This window comes from Macrobrachium nipponense, chromosome 29 (genome assembly GCF_015104395.2).
Source record: "Macrobrachium nipponense isolate FS-2020 chromosome 29, ASM1510439v2, whole genome shotgun sequence".
In the NCBI taxonomy this organism is placed as follows: Eukaryota; Metazoa; Arthropoda; class Malacostraca; order Decapoda; family Palaemonidae; genus Macrobrachium; species Macrobrachium nipponense.
This window is the reverse complement of record NC_061092.1, coordinates 73,074,925-73,092,888: the sequence shown is the minus strand read 5'-3', so window position 1 is coordinate 73,092,888 and position 17,964 is coordinate 73,074,925. Positions and strand designations below refer to the sequence as shown.

The 17,964-nt window shown below is 48.1% G+C and overlaps 1 long non-coding RNA gene across 1 annotated transcript in view; it reads right to left on the bottom strand.

The window, feature by feature from the left end:
- LOC135205979 (uncharacterized) overlaps nucleotides 1-17,964 on the bottom strand; it is a 71,682-nt gene that overhangs the window by 33,353 nt on the left and 20,365 nt on the right. Inside the window, exon 2 of the long non-coding RNA XR_010312659.1 lies at nucleotides 14,828-15,090. This is a non-coding gene — a long non-coding RNA (uncharacterized LOC135205979). The remainder of the gene's footprint in view (nucleotides 1-14,827; nucleotides 15,091-17,964) is intronic.

Genomic DNA, 17,964 nt, shown 5'->3' with positions numbered 1-17,964 from the left:
TTTTAGGCTTACTATAAAAAACTATACTCGTAAGAAAACGAAGATCGCTATGCTTCCTGTAGTTCATTAGTAGAATAGGCGTAAATAGCAAATAGCGTCTGAACACTAAGGAGGTAGAGGCTGTTCTGACATCCTTAGCTTCTCTCCAAAGTAGACAAAAAACACTCCACAACACTGAGTGTGTCTCAATCATGATGTCCATATATAATGGAAGACAACACGTTTAGATAGAGGAAGAGACAGTTCTTGCCATAACTTCCTAGGTTATGGATGGTCTTCTGATTTCTGTTCAGCTCCATGGAATTCCTGATATTTGAATTTAGGCAGCTGTACGTAGAAAAACTATAGCAATGTAAATACTGGGTAAGTCGCCTATACAAAAACCGTTAAATATGGGAGATGACCCAAGTAAATGCTGACATTATTATATAAATAACAAGTATTCATTTAGAAAATCACATAACATACTTTGGTACCAGTTTATTCTCTGTGATGTTCACATCAGGTGGATTTAATATTACCCATCAAAAGCAACATTTCCATGTCAAGTTGCCTAATTAACCAAACAATGGATGTTGAAACCCTCAATCAGTAACTCTACATAATTGTGTTTGATTTCAAAATGATATTGTTAAACTACAATAAAGTTTTGTACATACTTACCTGGCAGATATATACTTAGCTATAGTCTCCGACGTTCCCGACAGAATTTCAAATCTCGCGGCACACGCGACAGGTAGGTCAGGTGGTCTACCTTACCCGCCGCTGGGTGGCGGATGTACGAACCACTCCCGTAAGCTTGTCAGATTTTTCTCTTCCACCTGTCTCCTGAGGGGAGGCTGGGTGGGCCATTAATCGTATATATCTGCCAGGTAAGTATGTACAAAACTTTATTGTAGTTTAACAATATCATTTTTGTACATGAACTTCCCTGACAGATATATACTTAGCTGATTGCACCCTTGGTGGAGGGTAAGAGACAGCTCAATAATACAGGTAAGACGGGAAACAACTAATGTTGTAGGATATAAAAACCTTGGTTCTCACCTTTTCAGGATGAAGACTTCATAGATACTATCTCTGAGTCTGCATTGCCTGGAGAGCTACAGCTAGGACGTGACCTGATGCTGAAAGACTCTCGGATCTACCACTGGGATATGTGATCCCCTATTGTGGTAGAATCCAAGTCGGATGCTGTTAGAGGGGACCTTGTCCGCTTACCTAACAGATCCTACCACTACCTCTGCAAGGAGCCAAACCCACCAGACCACCTAACCAAAATACAAAGGGTTAATATTACACAAAAAGAGGTGCCTCCTGCAGCCTCTTTCAGACAACCAAAAAACAACAATATAAAATATAGGGTTAAACATATATAAAAACAAAAAAATTTCACACAGGATAAGTTTCAGGCTCCCTGCCCCAGCACCGAATCCGCCGATACGAAAGGACCCAAGGCAAAGCATTTATCATATGTGATTTTTACATCACGTAGGTAGTGGTTTGCGAAAACCGATTGGCATCTCCAAAAAGTCGCCTCCATCAAGTTTCCGCACAGACATATTTTTCTGAATGCAAGCGAAGTTGCTATGCTCTCACCTCGTGAGCTTTCACTTTTAGTAGTCTAAAATGATCTTCCTTACAGGCAACATGTGCCTCTGTAATAAGACTTCTCAGAAAAAAGGAAAGAGCATTCTTCGACATGGGCCGAGTGGGGTCCTTTACGGAGCACCAAAGCACATCTTGATTAGCCTTAAGTTTGTTCCTTCCTCTAAGGAAATACTTCATAATTCTTTCATAGGGCAAAGAGTTCTTTCAGGCTCCTTCCCCTACTAGAAAAGATAAACTACGAACTTCAAAGCTCCTGGGCCAAGGGCGTGATGGGTTTCATTCTTTGCCAGGAAACTTGGAAGAAATGAACACACCATAGAATCTTCCTTAAACCCTACATTGCCCTCAATAGCTTGGAGCTCACTCACTCTCTTAGCTGTAGCTAGGGCCAAAAGGAAGATAGCCTTCTTCGTCAAATCCTTGAAAGAGGCTAAGCCAGGAGGTTCGAATCTAGGGACGATCCAAAGGAATTGTAGGACTACGTCCTTAGATTCCAGTTCGGTACTACATGAGGACGCTTAATGGTTTCAAATGATCTCCAATAAGATCATGCAGGTCCTTATCATCGGATAAATTTAAGCCTCTATGCCGAAATACCGCCGCTAACATACTGCGGTATCCCTTAATAGTTGACACAACCAGATGACATTCTTCTTTGAGGAAAATAAGGAAATCCGCAATTTGGGTCACAGAGGTACTGGAAGAGGAAATGTTCTTCCTCTTGCACCAACGTCTGAAGACATCCCACTTTGACTGGTATACACGCAAGGTGGAAGGTCTCCTCGCTCTTGCGATTGCTTTAGCAGCTGTTGCTGAAAAGCCTTTCGCTCTGACCAAACTTTGGACAGTCTGAAACCAGTCAGGACTGAGAGCGAGGAGATTTTTTGTGGTACCTGTCGAAGTGGGGTTGTCTGAGTAGATCGCTCCTTAGCGGGAGCGATCTTGGAAGGTCCACCAACCATTCCAGTACCTCTGTGAACCATTCTTGGGCCGGCCAAAAGGGAGCGATTAAGGTCATTCTCGTTGAATCGGACTCTACGAACTTCTTGATGGTTACCCCAGGATCTTGAAGTGGAAACGCGTAGACGTCGAGTCCGTTCCAGTCTAGAAGAAGAGCATCTATTGCTACTGCCTCTGGATCCGATATCGGAGAGCAGTAAGGATCCAGCCTCTTGTTCTTTGACGTGGCAAAGAGGTCTATGTGTGGCCTGCCCCATAACTTCCACAGGCTCTGGCATACATCCAGATGAAAGGGTCCACTCTGTGGAAGGACCTGATCTTTCCTGCTGAGGAGATCTGCTCTTCATTCCTTTCTCCCTGCACGAACCTGGTGAGAAGCTTGATTCCTCTTTCTTCTGCCCACAGAAGAAGGTCTCTTGCTGTCTCGTACAGGGAGAAGGAATGCATCCCCCCCTGTTTCCTGATGTATGCCAGAGCTGTAGTGTTGTCCGCGTTGACCTGCACTAACCGATCTTCTGACTTTGGGCTCGAAAGCCTTCAGAGCCAACCACACAGCCATCAACTCCTTTCTGTTGATGTGCCAGGCTACCTGGTCCACCCAGGCACCTGACACTTCGCTGGTTCCCAGAGTTGCACCCCACCCCATGTCCGACGCGTCGGAGAACAACACCACGGTTGGGGTCTGTGATTGAAGAGACAGTCCCTTCGCAAAGAGGTTGGGATCTGTCCACCATAAGAGATGTTTCTTGATGTCCTGGGATAACGACAGGGAGAACGTCAAATCCTGAGAACGACGACTCCAATTCCGATGAAGAAAGAATTGGAGTGGTCTCAGGTGCAACCTTCCTAGGGAAACGAATTGCTCCAGAGAGGAGAGCGTCCCCAGCAGACTCATCCACTCCCTCACTGTGCATACTTCTTTCCCTAAGAAGGTTGTTACTCTCTCGAATCCTCGGGCTATCCTTTCCTGCGAGGGAAAAGCCCGTAAAACTCAGAGAGTTCATCTGTATCCCGAGATACACGCACTCTTGCTCGGGAATTAGTGATGACTTCTTGAAATTGACGAGAAGTCCCAAAGCCTTCGTCAATTCTAAAGTTACTTGTAAGTCCTTCAAACAACGATCTTCTGATTGGCCCTTCTTATTAGCCAATCGTCGAGGTACATGGATATCCTCACCCCTTTCAAATGAAGCCATTGAGCCACATTCCTCAAAATCCCTGTGAACACTTGAGAGGGGCCGTCGAGAGGCCGAACACAGAGCCCTGAACTGAAAAATTTTCCCCCCCATCATGAATCTGAGAAACTTCCTCGAGGAAGGATGGATCGGTACGTGGAAGTAAGCGTCCTGTAAATCCAAGGAAACCATCCAGTCCCCTGGACGACGTGCTGCCAGCACTGATGAAGGCGTTTCCATCGTGAACTTCTTCTTTTCTACGAAGAAGTTCAGGGCGCTTACATCCAACACCGGTCTCCATCCCCCCTGAGGACTTCGGAACTAGGAAAAGGCGGGGTTGTAGAAGCCCGATGAATGATGGTCGTCACTAGTTCGATAGCCCCCTTCTCCAGCATCTGATCTACTGCTAGATGGAGAGCTTGATTCATGATGGGGTCTCTGTACCTGGCCGTCAGTTCCCTTGGGAATGGTCGTCCAAGGGAGGTCTTTCGACGAAAGGGATGAGGTCCAACCTCTCTCAAAATAGAAAAGGGTCCAAGGATCCGCCCCTTTTTGGCCCAGACTTCTGCAAACTCTAAGAGTCTGGCGCCCACCGTTGATTGAAGGACTTGCAAGTTATTTGGGGCTTTAACAGACTTGGCGAAAGTCTTACCCCTTCTTGAAGGTCTACGACCTCTAAACGTAGAGGTTCTTGATGAAGATGCCCCTCGAAAGGGTTCTCGAACACTTGCCTTTTCCTTCTTAGCCTTGGTAGGGAAGGAAGGGCGAGGTTTTCTTGCCGACTGTGCCAAAAGGTCCTGGGTGGCTTTGGCCGAAAGTGACCTCGAAATGTCCTGCACTCGAATGTTTCGGGAACAACTGAGTAGACAGAGGAGCAAACAGCAAAGAAGACCTCTGAGCATGGGAGACCGACTTCGTTAAGAAGGAACAATAAACCGACCTCTTCTTCAACGATCCCGGCCCCATAAAGGGAGGCGATTTCACTCGCTCCGTCTCTTACCGACTTGTCCATACAAGACCAAAACACACATAAGATCTTCTGGCGAAATTGACTCTGGCACTTCAATTTTCTTGGCTAGGACTCCCAACGACCAATCAAGGAAGTTAAATACTTCTAGCACTCTAAACATACCTTTGAGCAAATGATCCAATTCATTTCATTGCCCAAGTCGTCTTAGCAAGTTAAGTGGCAGTTCTCCTTGTCGAATCTACCAGTGCCGAAAAATCCGAATCAGCCGAAGACGGTAGAACCCAATCCTAAGGGCTCTCCTGTTTCGTACCAGAAACCCGCGCGTCCTGATAACTTCGAAGGAGGAAAAGCGAACATCGTTTTCCCCGCTTCTTCTTTGGAAGCCATCCAGGAACCAAAACTCCTCAGTGCTTCTTCATAGAAAGAGTTTGGCTTCATCCTCACACAAGAAGAACTCTTCGCTGTCTTCGCCGTTGAAAAAGTGAGTGAGGAGAAGAGGAGCCGTAGGCGTAAGGGAAATAACCCCAAAAACTTGTAAAAAAGTACTCTGTAAGCTTCTTGTAAGAAGAGACAGCAGCAGAAGTGTTCGGTTCCTCATCCGAACCTTCTAGGACGTCTTGTCGAGGCGAGGTGCGAAGATCCTTAGGTGACGAAGGGATCCTAGCAGGAGTTGAGCGAGAGGTTGGAGAACGCCCTCTCTTAGAAGAGTTCACATCCACTGGAGAACGATAGAAGATCTGGGAAGTCTACGATGAGACTCCCTCTTCGAGGTATACTGAATCTCAGCCGAAGGAGAGGTAGGGCTCCTACTCCGAGAATCCTCGGAAACATCCACAGGGCGCTTACGAGGAGGCGAGCGCCTACTATACTCTATGCGCCTATCCTGAGGCGAGCGGCTGCCAGGAGAAGAGCGCCTATCGAGAGCAGAGCGCTTGCGCGGCTCTCCATACCTGTCCAGTTGCGTACGATCAACGGAAGTCCGACTGGAAGGCGAAATGCGCCTACTAGGAGAAGGCTGCTTGCGAGACTCTTGACGTCTAACAAGAGGGTAACATTCAGGAGAAGGGCACTTCAAAACTAACGAGCGCCTACTTGGAGAAGGGTGCTTTCCGGGATTCCTGGTGCCTACCAATGAGACAAACGGTCAGGCGAAGTGCGCCTAGAAGCGGGAGAGCGCCTACACGGAGAAGGCGCTTGAAAGACTCTTGTTGTTTTCTGCCCCTAGGAGAATAATCAGGAGTATGACGCCTTAAAAGAGACGAGCGCCTACTAGGAGAGCTAGTGCAGTAGGCTCTTGGCGCATACCTTGCGGGAGCGGCTAACCAGTTAGGACGTCTATCATGCACACGACTCCTACCAGGACTCTAGATGCCTGTCAGGAGAGAAGTCACGATCCGACACTCGAGGAGAGACATCTGGAAGAAGAACGCCTACTTGTATAAGGGCGCCTTCTAGAATCTTGAGGCTGCTGAGGAGAAGTTTCACGCGAGGGAGTTGAAGAAATCGCGTGATGAGCAGGTGCAGTGCGCTTACCGGAAGCGGGAATCCAATCTGGAGAAAAAACTTCTTTCTCCATAGAGCGTCCTACCGATGTTTGGCGTCTTGAAATCGAAAGAGAGCCAGGCGAGCGAGGGCGCTCACGCGAGCGAGGGCGCTCACGCGAGCCCCACCTTCATACGAAACCTCACCATATGAAGGAGAACGATCCTCTGAAGAGCGGCGCCTAGATCTCTTGATCGGAAGAGAAACGTCCTTCTTCCTACGTGATCTAACTGCTAGAGAGTCTGCTAGCGCCGTGATCTGAGCTTGAAGTCCCGCGAGTACTCTCGTAGGAGAATCTTCTTGTTCTTCCTCGGAAGCGGAGGCACGCCGAGCGCGGAGCGCGAGAAGAAGAACGATCACAGGATTTCTTGGGTTTCTTCGCCTCCACCGACGATTCTTCCGGGAAAAACTCCGGACTAGAAGCCAAAGGACTGCAGGGAGCCTTCCAAGCTCTCTTCAACGGGCGCGACGCATCCAGGGGAGTTCCAACCTCTCTTCGGAGAGGGAGACGACGAAGAGGAGAAGCATTGGCGTAGGAGCTCCTTCTTGTAGCGATCCGAGGCAGCCTGGGAGCGTAGCGTACTTCAGGATCTGCCGAGGGGACGCCTGACCGGTGGGGGCTCTCCCTAGCCCTCCTGCGGCTTTCGACTTTCCTACTCCACTGGAACTGGGAGTCTGGAAGAGGTCTAGGCCTAGAGGCACTAAGGAGTAGCCGGTCAGGGACAGACGCACCCCACCCACCAAAACTAGGGGAGGGGACACTGCACTGATCACTAAACACTCTCCTTACCTTCCAACTGACGAATCTTCTGATCCATAGAACGATTCTTGGCTTTCAGAGCTGCCGCCTCCGAAGGCGAATCTTCGGCTTCGGTGCGGGGAGCCGGGGCTGCAACTTGGAAGAAGGTTCTAATTCTCGTTAGTACTATTAGGATCCACATCCAACTCACTCATTCTAGATCTGCTAGAACTTCTAGAGGAAGCCTTACGCACTCTATCACGTTCCAACTTCCTAACATAAGAAGAGAGAGCCTTATATTCTTCTTCATTCAATCCCTTACATTCATTACAAGGGTTAGCAAAGCACATTCATTCCCCCTGCATTTCATGCAAACCGTGTGTCTACCGAAGCTTTCGGCAACCTCACCTTACATCCTTCATTCACGCAAACCCTAAACAAAACCGAAGTTTTAACTACCGATTCTAGATCAGACATCGTTAAAGAAAATCAAACTCAAAATCAAACCGGTCCACAATCAGCGTATGCCAAGCCAACAAAGCGAATACGTCACCAAAATAAAAAAGTCCAATTAACTCCAGGCAAGCGAGAATCGAAAAACTATCGAGAGGAACCGACAACGATTGTTATCGTTCCCGCGACAGAGAAAAATCTGACAAGCTTACGGGAGTGGTTCGTACATCCGCCACCCAGCGGCGGGTAAGGTAGACCACCTGACATACCTGTCGCGTGTGCCGCGAGATTTGAAATTCTGTCGGGAACGTCGGAGACTATAGCTAAGTATATATCTGTCAGGGAAGTTCATGTACAAAAACCAAATTAGCCTTTGGAGAGATTATAACCTCAATGCTGAGTTATGATACCTCGTGAAAGGGCCAATACGTAATCCATTGCTAACTGCCAAAGCCAAGTGAAGCCTGTTTAGTGGTTTGAACAACACCCTTGTAACCAATGGCTGATCATCAATACCGTAGGAGTGTAATGTGTATATTGTGCTACCCTGCTGTCAGTTATTTTTACAATGTTAAAAGATAAAAATATGTTATTGTTATAATACAATTAAGTTTGTTAATACTTACCTGGCAGATATATATATAAGCTGTATTCTCCGAATAAGTCCGACAGAATTTCAAAACTCGCGGCACACGCAGTGGGCGGCCGGGCCATGGTGGTAGTAGTACCCATTCCCGCCGCTGGGAGGCGGATATCAGGAACCATTCCCATTTTCTATTCATATTTTATCAGTGCCACTGTCTCCTGAGGGGAGGTGGGTGGGCACTTAATTATATATATCTGCCAGGTAAGTATGAACAAACTTAATTGTATTATAACAATAACATTTTGTTCATGAGACTTACTTGGCAGATATATATATAGCTGAATCCCACCTTCCGCGGATGGTGGGAAGAGACAGAATAGGATTTGTAGGAAACTTAAATTAAGTAGATGATATACACCTTGGTTCCTCACCTGTTAGCAAAGTAGACTCGTGATTACTGTCACTACAGCCTGCTTGTGCTTAATCAGAGTTGCCAGCCAGGTGGAGACCTGTAGTGCTGGTGCGCTCTGAATGCTCTGTCAACGGGGACGTGACCTCAATGACAAGAGCATAGAGCCATACAAATGAGGGCAACGAAGCAACTGACCACCACCTGACCACTAACCAAGACCCCCTGAACACTAAGCTAAAAGATGGGAGGTCTTCACCAAAGCCTCACCACACCAAAAAACACATCAACTAAAACCTAACCTAAACCTAACTAAGGGATAGGGAGAGAGCTACCTTCAGCCCCCAAGACTGTGTCTGCAGAAACGTATGGGCCCAAGAGAACAACAGTCCTCGTATATCGTTCTCACATCTCTCCAAGTAGTGTGAGGCGAATACTGAATTGCTCCTCCAAAAGGTGGCGTCAAGGATGTCCTTGATCGACATGTTCCTTTGGAAGGCAAGCGAGGTTGCAACAGCTCTGACCTCGTGAGCTTTCACTCGCAAGAGGCTCAAATCGATCTGTGTGGAAGACGAATGAGCCTCTTTAATGACGTCCCTCAGAAGAACGCCAAAGCGTTCTTGGATAACGGTATATCGGGTCGTTTAACCGAACACCATAGATTATCTGAGGGACCTCGTACTTCTTTAGTCTTGTGGACATAAAACTTTAGAGCCCTGACAGGGCACAGGACTCTCTCAGGTTCTTGGCCCACAAGGCTTGTCATAAACCCTTGATTTCAAAGCTCCTTGGCCAAGGTTCGACGGGTTTTTCATTCTTTGCTAAGATAGTGGGACTCAAAGAGCAGGACAGCATTGTCCCCCTTGAAGCCCACTCTCTTACAAATGGCCTGAATTTCGCTAACTCGCTTCGCCGTCGCCAGAGCAGTTAGGAAAAGAGCCTTCTTAGTCAAGTTCCTAAGAGACGCTTCATGTAAAGGTTCGAAAGGACTCGACATTAACAGTCTAAGGACTAAATCCAGGTTCCAAGAAGGAGGCCTCGCCTGAGGTATCTTGGATGTCTCAAATGATCTCAGGAGATCGTGAAGATCCCTGTTATCAGACAGGTCTAGTCCTCTGTGTCGGAAGACTGCCGACAGCATGCTCTTATATGCCCTTGATGGTCGGGGACCGGGACCGCCAGTTTCTGCACATTTCTTAAAAATAGCAGGAAATCGGCTATCTGGCTCACAGGTAGAGGAAGAGGAAATTCCCTCCTTTCTACACCATGCCCTGAAGGAAGCCCACTTCGACTGGTAAACAGCTCTCGAGGATGGTCTCCTAGCATTGGCGATCGCCTTTGCAGCTGCTTTAGAAAAACCTCTCGCTCTGGCCAGCTTTTCGATAGTCTGAACGCAGTCAGACCCAGAGCGGAGAGGTTTCGGTGATATCTTGCGAAGTGGGGCTGTCTGAGTAGATCTTTCCTCCAGGGCAATGTCCTCGGAAAGTCTATGATGAATGACATTACCTCTGTGAACCATTCTTTCGCGGGCCACAATCGGGGCGATCAGGGTCAACCTCGTCCCCTCCGATGCCGCGAACTTCCTTACTACTTCCCCCATGATCTTGAATGGCGGGAAGGCATATAAGTCCATGGTTCGTCCAGTCCCCAGAGCAGTGCGTCTATCGCGACTGCTCCCGGATCCAGCACAGGAGAGCAATAAAGAGGCAACCTCTTTGTTCTCGACGTCGCAAAGAGGTCGACTAACGGACACCCCCACAGTCTCCAGAGCTCTCGACAGACGTCCTGGTGCAACGTCCATCCGTCGGCAGGATCTGATCTTGTCGGCTGAGAAGGTCTGCTCTGACGTTCTGGACTCCTGCGATAAATCTCGTCAGGATCCTTATCCGTCTCGCATCTGCCCACAGCAGAATCTCCCTCGCTAAATAAAACAGAGGACGGGAGTGTGTACCTCCCTGCTTCTTTAGGTACGCCAGGGCTGTGGTTGTTGTCCGAGTTGACTTGGACTACTTTCTCTGCAACCTTTTGTTGGAAGAACTGTAGCGCCAGAAAAACCGCCGCTAGTTCCTTTACATTGATGTGCCAGGACAACCTGTTCCCCCTTCCAGGTGCCTGACACTTCCTCCCCTCCCATCCCAGTGTTGCTCCCCCATCCCGACACCGAAGCGTCGGAAAACAACACTAGGTCTGGGCTCAGAAGCTTTAGGGACAACCCCTCTCGAAACTTCCGAGGATCTAACCACCATCTTAGATGGTTCTTCACCGATTCGGTGATGAAAAGGGTCGCATCCAGATCCTCTCTGACTCTCCATTCGTCTGCTAAGAAAAACTGGAGAGGTCTGAGGTGTAGTCTTCCCAGGGAAACAAACTTTTCCAGCGAGGAAATGGTTCCCAGCAGACTCATACCATTCCCTCGCCGAGCAAGCTTCCTTCCCCAGGAATGCCGAGACTTTCTCTAAGCCTTGCAGCTGTCGTTCCTGGGACGGAAACGCTCGAAAAGCCACTGAATCCATCTGAATCCCCAGATACACGATGGACTGTGTTGGGGTCAGATGCGACTTTTCGAGGTTGACTAGAAGTCCCAGGGACTTCGCCAAGGCCAACGTGAAGTGAAGGTCCTTCAGACACCTTTCTTCTGACGATGCTCTGATCAAGCCAATCGTCGAGATACAGGGACACTCTTATTCCTGCAGAATGTAACCATCTCGCTACGTTCTTCATGAGCATGGTAAATACCATCGGAGCCGTGCTTAAACCGAAACAAAGGGCTCGGAATTGCCAAACTTTGTCCCTTAGCATAAACCTCAGAAACTTCCTTGAAAGAGGGTGGATAGGCACGTGAAAGTATGCGTCCAGTCGCCCGGTCTTAAGGCTCCTAGAACCGACTGAGGTGTTTCCATCTTGAATTTTTTCTTTTCTACGAAAAGATTCAGGCTGCTTACGTCCAAGACTGGACGCCACGACGACTGTTTTGGTACCAGGAAAAGTCTGTTGTAGTATCCTGGTGACCCCAGGTCTAGGACCTGCTCCACCGCTCTTTTCGAGATCATTTGTTCCAAAAGATCTAAAAGAACCTGCTGTTTCTCCCCTTGATACGACGGGGAAAGATCTCTGGGAGTCGTTGAAAGAGGAGGAGGGTCTACAAAGGGGATCTTGTACCCCTGTTCTACTATCTTGAGGGACCACGCATCTGTATCTCTCTCTCTCCACGCCCCCGCAAAGAACTTTAGCCTGGCTCCGACAGGCATCTGAAGGACTTTCTTTTCATTTAGAGGATTTAGAGTTTGAAGGACCTCTTTCCTCTTGCAAGTCCTCTCCCTCGAGGAGCAGTTCTCTCGAGGGAGGAGCGCTCCGAAAGGGTTTAACCTTCCTAGGAGGTCGTCCCGACGACGACGTGATAGGGACTGCAGGACGTCTAGAAGACTGGGCCAAGAGATCCTGGGTAGCCTTCTCTTGTAAGGCTCACTTGCCAGGTCCCTTACCATAGCCGGGGGTGGGGGAAGAGATGGCTCGAAAGAGGTGCAAAGAGAAGCTCTGCTGAAACAGACTTCGCTGTGAAATTGCATAATAGCGCTCTCTTCTTGAGGAAAGCAGTGCCGAAATGGAGACACTAACTCTTCCGAACCATCCCTGACGGCCTTGTCCATGCATGACAACACATTGGACAGCTCCCCCAGACTCAAAGAATCAGGACTCCTCCAGGAATTGAAGAATCCAGGGCCTCCCTAGGCACCAGTCTTAGGAAGTTAAAGACTTCCAGAGTCTTTAACAGACCTTTCATGTGATGGTCTATCTCCGTTGGTGTCCAAGAAATCTTCGCGGACGACAAAAGGGATCTCTTCTGGGCGTCTACCAGACTAGCAAAGTCCCCTTGGGAAGAGGACGGGATCTTAATTCCTACTTCCGATTTGGTCTCATACCAAATGCCGCCTCTCCCACTCAGCCTTGAAGGAGGAAGGGCGAAAGTCGACTTGCCCTGATCCTTCCGACGTTCCATCCAGTCCTGCAATTTCTTGAATGCTCTCTTAGTGGATAAGGAAGTCTTCATCTCCACCACTTCCGAAACCTTGCCCGACTTCGAAGACGAAAACTGAGAGGGCGGAGACTTAGGAGCTGCAGGCTGGAACTTCTCCCCAAACAAGGAACGTAAAAGTCGTACCAGCACCTTGTAGTCGGAAACCGACGAAACTGACGGCTGTTCTTCCTCCACTGAGTCAGCCGGACTACTATGTTCTCCTTCCTCCCGAAGAGGCAAAGGAGATAGAACCTCTGGAGAGGGCGTGCGCCCAGCGGGTCTAGCCTTCAACAAAGGCTTTCGAGGAAGACTAACATCCGCCTCTTCAAAGCGACCGACCTTCTGTCGATCTTTAGAGCTCGAACCACGAAGAGCGTCCTGACCTCGCTGCGCGTCAAGAGAGGAAACTCTAAGTCTCTCTCGAGGAGCGTCCTTACGCTTGACGCTCAAGCGTCCAGCTTTCGCTTTCAAAGCGTCCTTCTGAGCGCTCTCAAAAGCCTTCTCCACAGGCAAAGCGTCAAACAAGGCCACCCGACGAGCGTCTTCCAAAGCGTCCTGCCGAGCGTCTTCAAACGCGTCCTCCAAGGCGTCCTGTCGAGCGGCCTCCTCAAGGCGTCCTGACGCGCGGGCGGAGACAGCGACGAACGAGGAGACAGAGAAGGAGACTGCCTCGTCCTCTTGACAGGCAGTCTAGCGTCCTTCCTTCGCTTAGGCTCAACTGCTGCTGGGCGAGTCTTCCGAGCCATTAAGGTCGAAACAATTGGTCTTGAAGCGACGCAAGAATACTCTTCGTAGGTGAAGAACCGAGAGGAGGTGAAGGGCTGCGCCTGCGAGAAGACGAGGGGCGGGGGGGTGGGGGACGCCTCCTTCCTTCTCACAGGAACAGCAACCTGCCTCTCCGAGGCGCGAGAGAAAGCGCTTCTCAGCGTCGTCCTCGGACGACGTCCTACCTCTCTTCTGTGGAGGAAACGCGTCATACGACGCAGGCGACGACCGCAACGAGGGAGAGGAGGGGGACGTAAAGCGTCCTCCCTAGGAAAAGTCCTTTTCAACGGACGTGAGTCACTCCGAGAGCTCCACCCCTTGCGCGGGGAGGGCGCCTCGGAGGACGAAAAACAGTCCTTTAGGATGCGAGCCTGAGCACGCTCCTTGGCAGCCTGGGAAGTAGCAACAGGTCCTGCCGAAGGGGACGCCAGATCGGTGGGGAGCCCCCGTAACCCTCTTGCGGCTTTCGACATGCCCACTCCCTGAGGTCTGGGAGTCCGACAGAGGTCTAGACCTAGAGGCATTATGGGGCCGATCTGACGCCCCCTCCACAACCCTAGGGGCACGATCACACACTTTAGTCGAGCCGTTTTCAAGGGCCAACACTTTGGACTCTAGAGTGCGCAATGACTCTAGAATCAGAAAGGGCATTACCTTCTCCAGACACAGAACTAGGGCCCTCAGGCAACACACAGGATTAGGTGAAGCAAATTCTACTGGTGTTAATATAGGCGAAAATGTTACTTCCCTTACCTTTCGTAGAACGCTTTTAGAGGAAGACCTCCTGATCCTATCGCGTTCTAGCTTACGCCGATAGGATTCATACACCTTCCATTCATCCTCAGTCAAACTTTTGCATTCAATGCAACGATCAACTAGCAAACAAACATGCCCCCTACACCCATACATCTGTGTGGGGTCTACCGATGCTTTCGGTAGCCTCACCTTGCAATCACTTCTCACACACACTCTGAAGCTCACTGAACTTGATCCCGACATCACGTTCATACAAAAGCCAATCCAAAATCCAAAAACAGTCCACTATCGCGTATGCCAATCCCAACAATCCAGAGTCAAAACCAAAAGTCAATCCAGATACTTATAACGAGTTTAAATCCAAAAATCCTGGGCGTAGGTCTGTAAACAGGTGTTTACCGCCGGCGACAAGAAAAAATATGAATAGAAAATGGGAATGGTTCCTGATATCCGCCTCCCAGCGGCGGGAATGGGTACTACCACCTGGCGCCCATGCGTGTGCCGCGAGTTTTGAAATTCTGTCGGACTTCAGAGAATACAGCTATATATATATCTGCCAAGTAAGTCTCATGAACAAACTGTCAACTTCAGGCCAGGTAAAATCAAGATTCTACTGACAGGCTAAAAGCAGGAAGCACTGACCAGAAAAAGAAGTTCTAATGCACTCAAGTTATTCATTTTAAATTATGGAGAACTATATAGGTCTAACCACTGTAAAGGGATGGTAACATTACCCAAAAGATCTTTATTTTTATGGAAATTCAAAGGCTTATATAGTAGTTTTAGCTTAAAGGAATGTTTCATTGAGATTTCTGTCTGATTTAAAAAATAAAGGAGATTCCTTACCTGATTGTGTCCACTTTCAACTCTTGAGATCTTTGTATCATAAACATTCTCAGCCACTTCGTGTGGAGAAGAAAGTAGTCCCGACTCTCCAACGAATCAAGAGTAATTGTCAAAGAACCCGTAAACATCTTTGAACTGAGATCAGGATGCAGATAGAGATCATAGTGGCTGGGGCGAACGCTTGATGGCAAGCGGAAATCATCCTCCCAAGGTGCATCTGAAGATGCTCTCAGCTTCTTTTCTTGCATTCTCTGGCATGGTTTCTGGAATGACAAAAGTCATTAAGTTCTTGCTACAATTTGTATTTTCATGTAATACATTAATGCATCATTAATGAATTACTGTCTTTATGATAACTATTTTAATCAGATTCACAGAAATGAACAGAAGTAACTTAGCAATAAGCTTCAGTGAAGAAATGTTATTGTTATGATACAATAAAGTTTGTTCATACTTACCTGGCAGATATATATATAGCTGTATTCTCCGACGTCCGACAGAATTTCAAAACTCCGGCACACGCAGTGGGCGGCCAGGTGGTTAGTACCCATTCCCGCCGCTGGGAGGCGGATATCAGGAATCATTCCCATTTTCTATTCAGATTTTTCATACCACTGTCCCCTGAGGGGAGGTGGGTGGGTACTTTAATTATATATATCTGCCAGGTAAGTATGAACAAACTTTATTGTATCATAACAATAACATTTTGTTCATGAAACTTACCTGTCAGATATATATATAGCTGAATCCCACCATTGGAGGTGGGAAGGGACAGAATAGAAGGATTTAGGAAACACCTCAAGTGCAGATGATTGACATCTTGATTCCTTACCTGTTAGCATAGCTGACTTCTTGATTACTGTCACCGAAGTCTGCTTTTGCTTTACTAGAGTTACCAACAAGGTAGTGACCTGTGTAGTTGGTGCGCTCTAGATGATCTGTCAACGGGGGGCGTGACCACAATGTGACTAGACCATATTGACCATACTGTGAGGGCAACGAAGCTAAAACCACCACCTGACCTAACCTATCGAAGTTAGTCCCATAACTTCTAGGCTAACGAAAGGGAAAGCGCCTCAAGCGACCAACCCTTCAAAGTTAAAAGCACACCTATCCCTTTTCTATAGGATAGGATTCGTGCTGCTTCCTGCCTCCAATAATATTTCTACGGATATGTATGGTCCTAGCGACTCGCAGACTCATATGTCGTCTTCACATCCCGTCGGGAGTGTGAAGCGAACACAGAGTTGCTTCGCTCAAACGTGGCACTCAGGATATTACTGAGTGTCATGCTCTGTTGAAATGCTTCCGAGGCCGCCGCCCTCACCTCGTGAGCATTTTTTACTTTAAAAGGTTTCAAATCTTTGTTCAAACATGACAGATGAGCCTCTTAGAAAGACTCCTTAAAAATAACGCCAGGGCGTTCTTCGACATGGGGCAAGTCTGGTCTTTTTACGGAACACCGCAGATTGTCCGAATGACCTTGACTTTCTTTTAGTTTTATCAAGATAAAACACTTGAGAGCCCCGACAGGGCACAGGACTCTCTGTGGCTCTTGCCCAATAATTTGTGCCATCCCCTTGATCTCCAGGCCTCTGGCCAAGGGTTAGACGTGGGTTTTCGTTCTTAGCAAGAAACGGAAGGCTTAGTAGGACAAACCGGAATTATGTCTCCTTAAAGCCCAAAACCTATGAGATGGCTTAAAAACCTCACTAACCCTCAATGACCGTAGACAGAGTGGTTAGAAAATTAGCCTTTCTGGTCACGTGTATTAAGTTTACAGAAAGGAGAGGTTCGAAATGCTTTGACATCAAGAACTTCAGACTACGTCTAAGCTCCATCAAGATTTCCGCAGACCTCAAAGATCGTGAAGGGCTTTGTTGTTTGACAGATCCGAATCTCTGAGCCTAGAGGCCGTCAACAACATATTTCCGTATTCTACAATCGTTGGGACTGTTAGCTTATCCCATAATTCAGACGGAAAGGGAAAGACGGTAAACGTAATTCACAGAGGTGGAGGTGTAGGAGCAGTCATTCTTCCTGCACTATCTCCAGAATCGGCCCACTCCGATTGGTACACTGCAAAATATGCAGCACTGCTTTGCTTTGGCAATGAGACTTGTAATTAATCTGAAGATCCTCTCGCTTCTCGACAGTCTGAACGCATCCAGACTCAGAGCGGAGAGGTTTTAGGTACCTCTCGAAGTGAGGCTGTTAGAGTAGGACCGATTCTCTCGGGAAGGGTCCTTGGAAAATGCCCTCTGAAGGTACGTTGGACCTCTGTGAAATAATGCCAGGCCTCTCGAAGGCCAACATGTGGCGATCAGCGGTCTTTCTCGCTCCCTCTGACGCCAGCGATTATCTTATCAGCTTTCCTAAGCTTTTGAATAGGGAAAAAGAGACTAACCAACTATCCCATTCCATACTATATGATTGCGTCTATTGCTACAGCTCTCGGATCGAGAATAAGGGAACAACGTAGAGGAAGCTTCTTCGTCTTCAATATTGCGAAGAAATCTACGAAAGGACGTCTCCAACGTCTCCACAACTCTCGACATACTTCTAAGCGAGGATTACTCAGACGTCAGTAGTTGCTGCCGACCGATCGAGAAGATCCGCACGGACGTGCAATAGTGTAACGAACCTCTTGAGGATCGTTACGTTCCGTGCCTATGTCGATAAACCATCTCTCTCTTCTTGGGATATGAGAGAGCTGCGAAATTAGCTGAGATGATTTGGACCAATCGACCAAAAACTCACTCTTCGAGGAACTGGAGAGCCAACCAAATTGCTTCCAATTCTCTTATATTATGTGCCAGGACCTCTGTACCTCTGTCCGGATGCCTGGCACCCTCTCGGTATCACCTGAGGTGATCGTCAACCCATTGAGAGATGTTTAGAATTATTTCTAGATCTTTGATGTTATTTCAGTCCTCCTGCAGGAAAACCTGTAGAGGTCTGAATTGCAGTCTATTCAGGGAAACAAGCTTCTCCAGCGAGGAAATGGTCCCAGCAGACTCATCCATTCCCTCACTAAGCATGCTTCCTTCCCTAATAAGGCTGCGCTTTGCATAAGGCAGTGGAGAGCATTATTATAGTGCTATGCCGCGGTAAACTCGTACAGAATTCTGTTTACA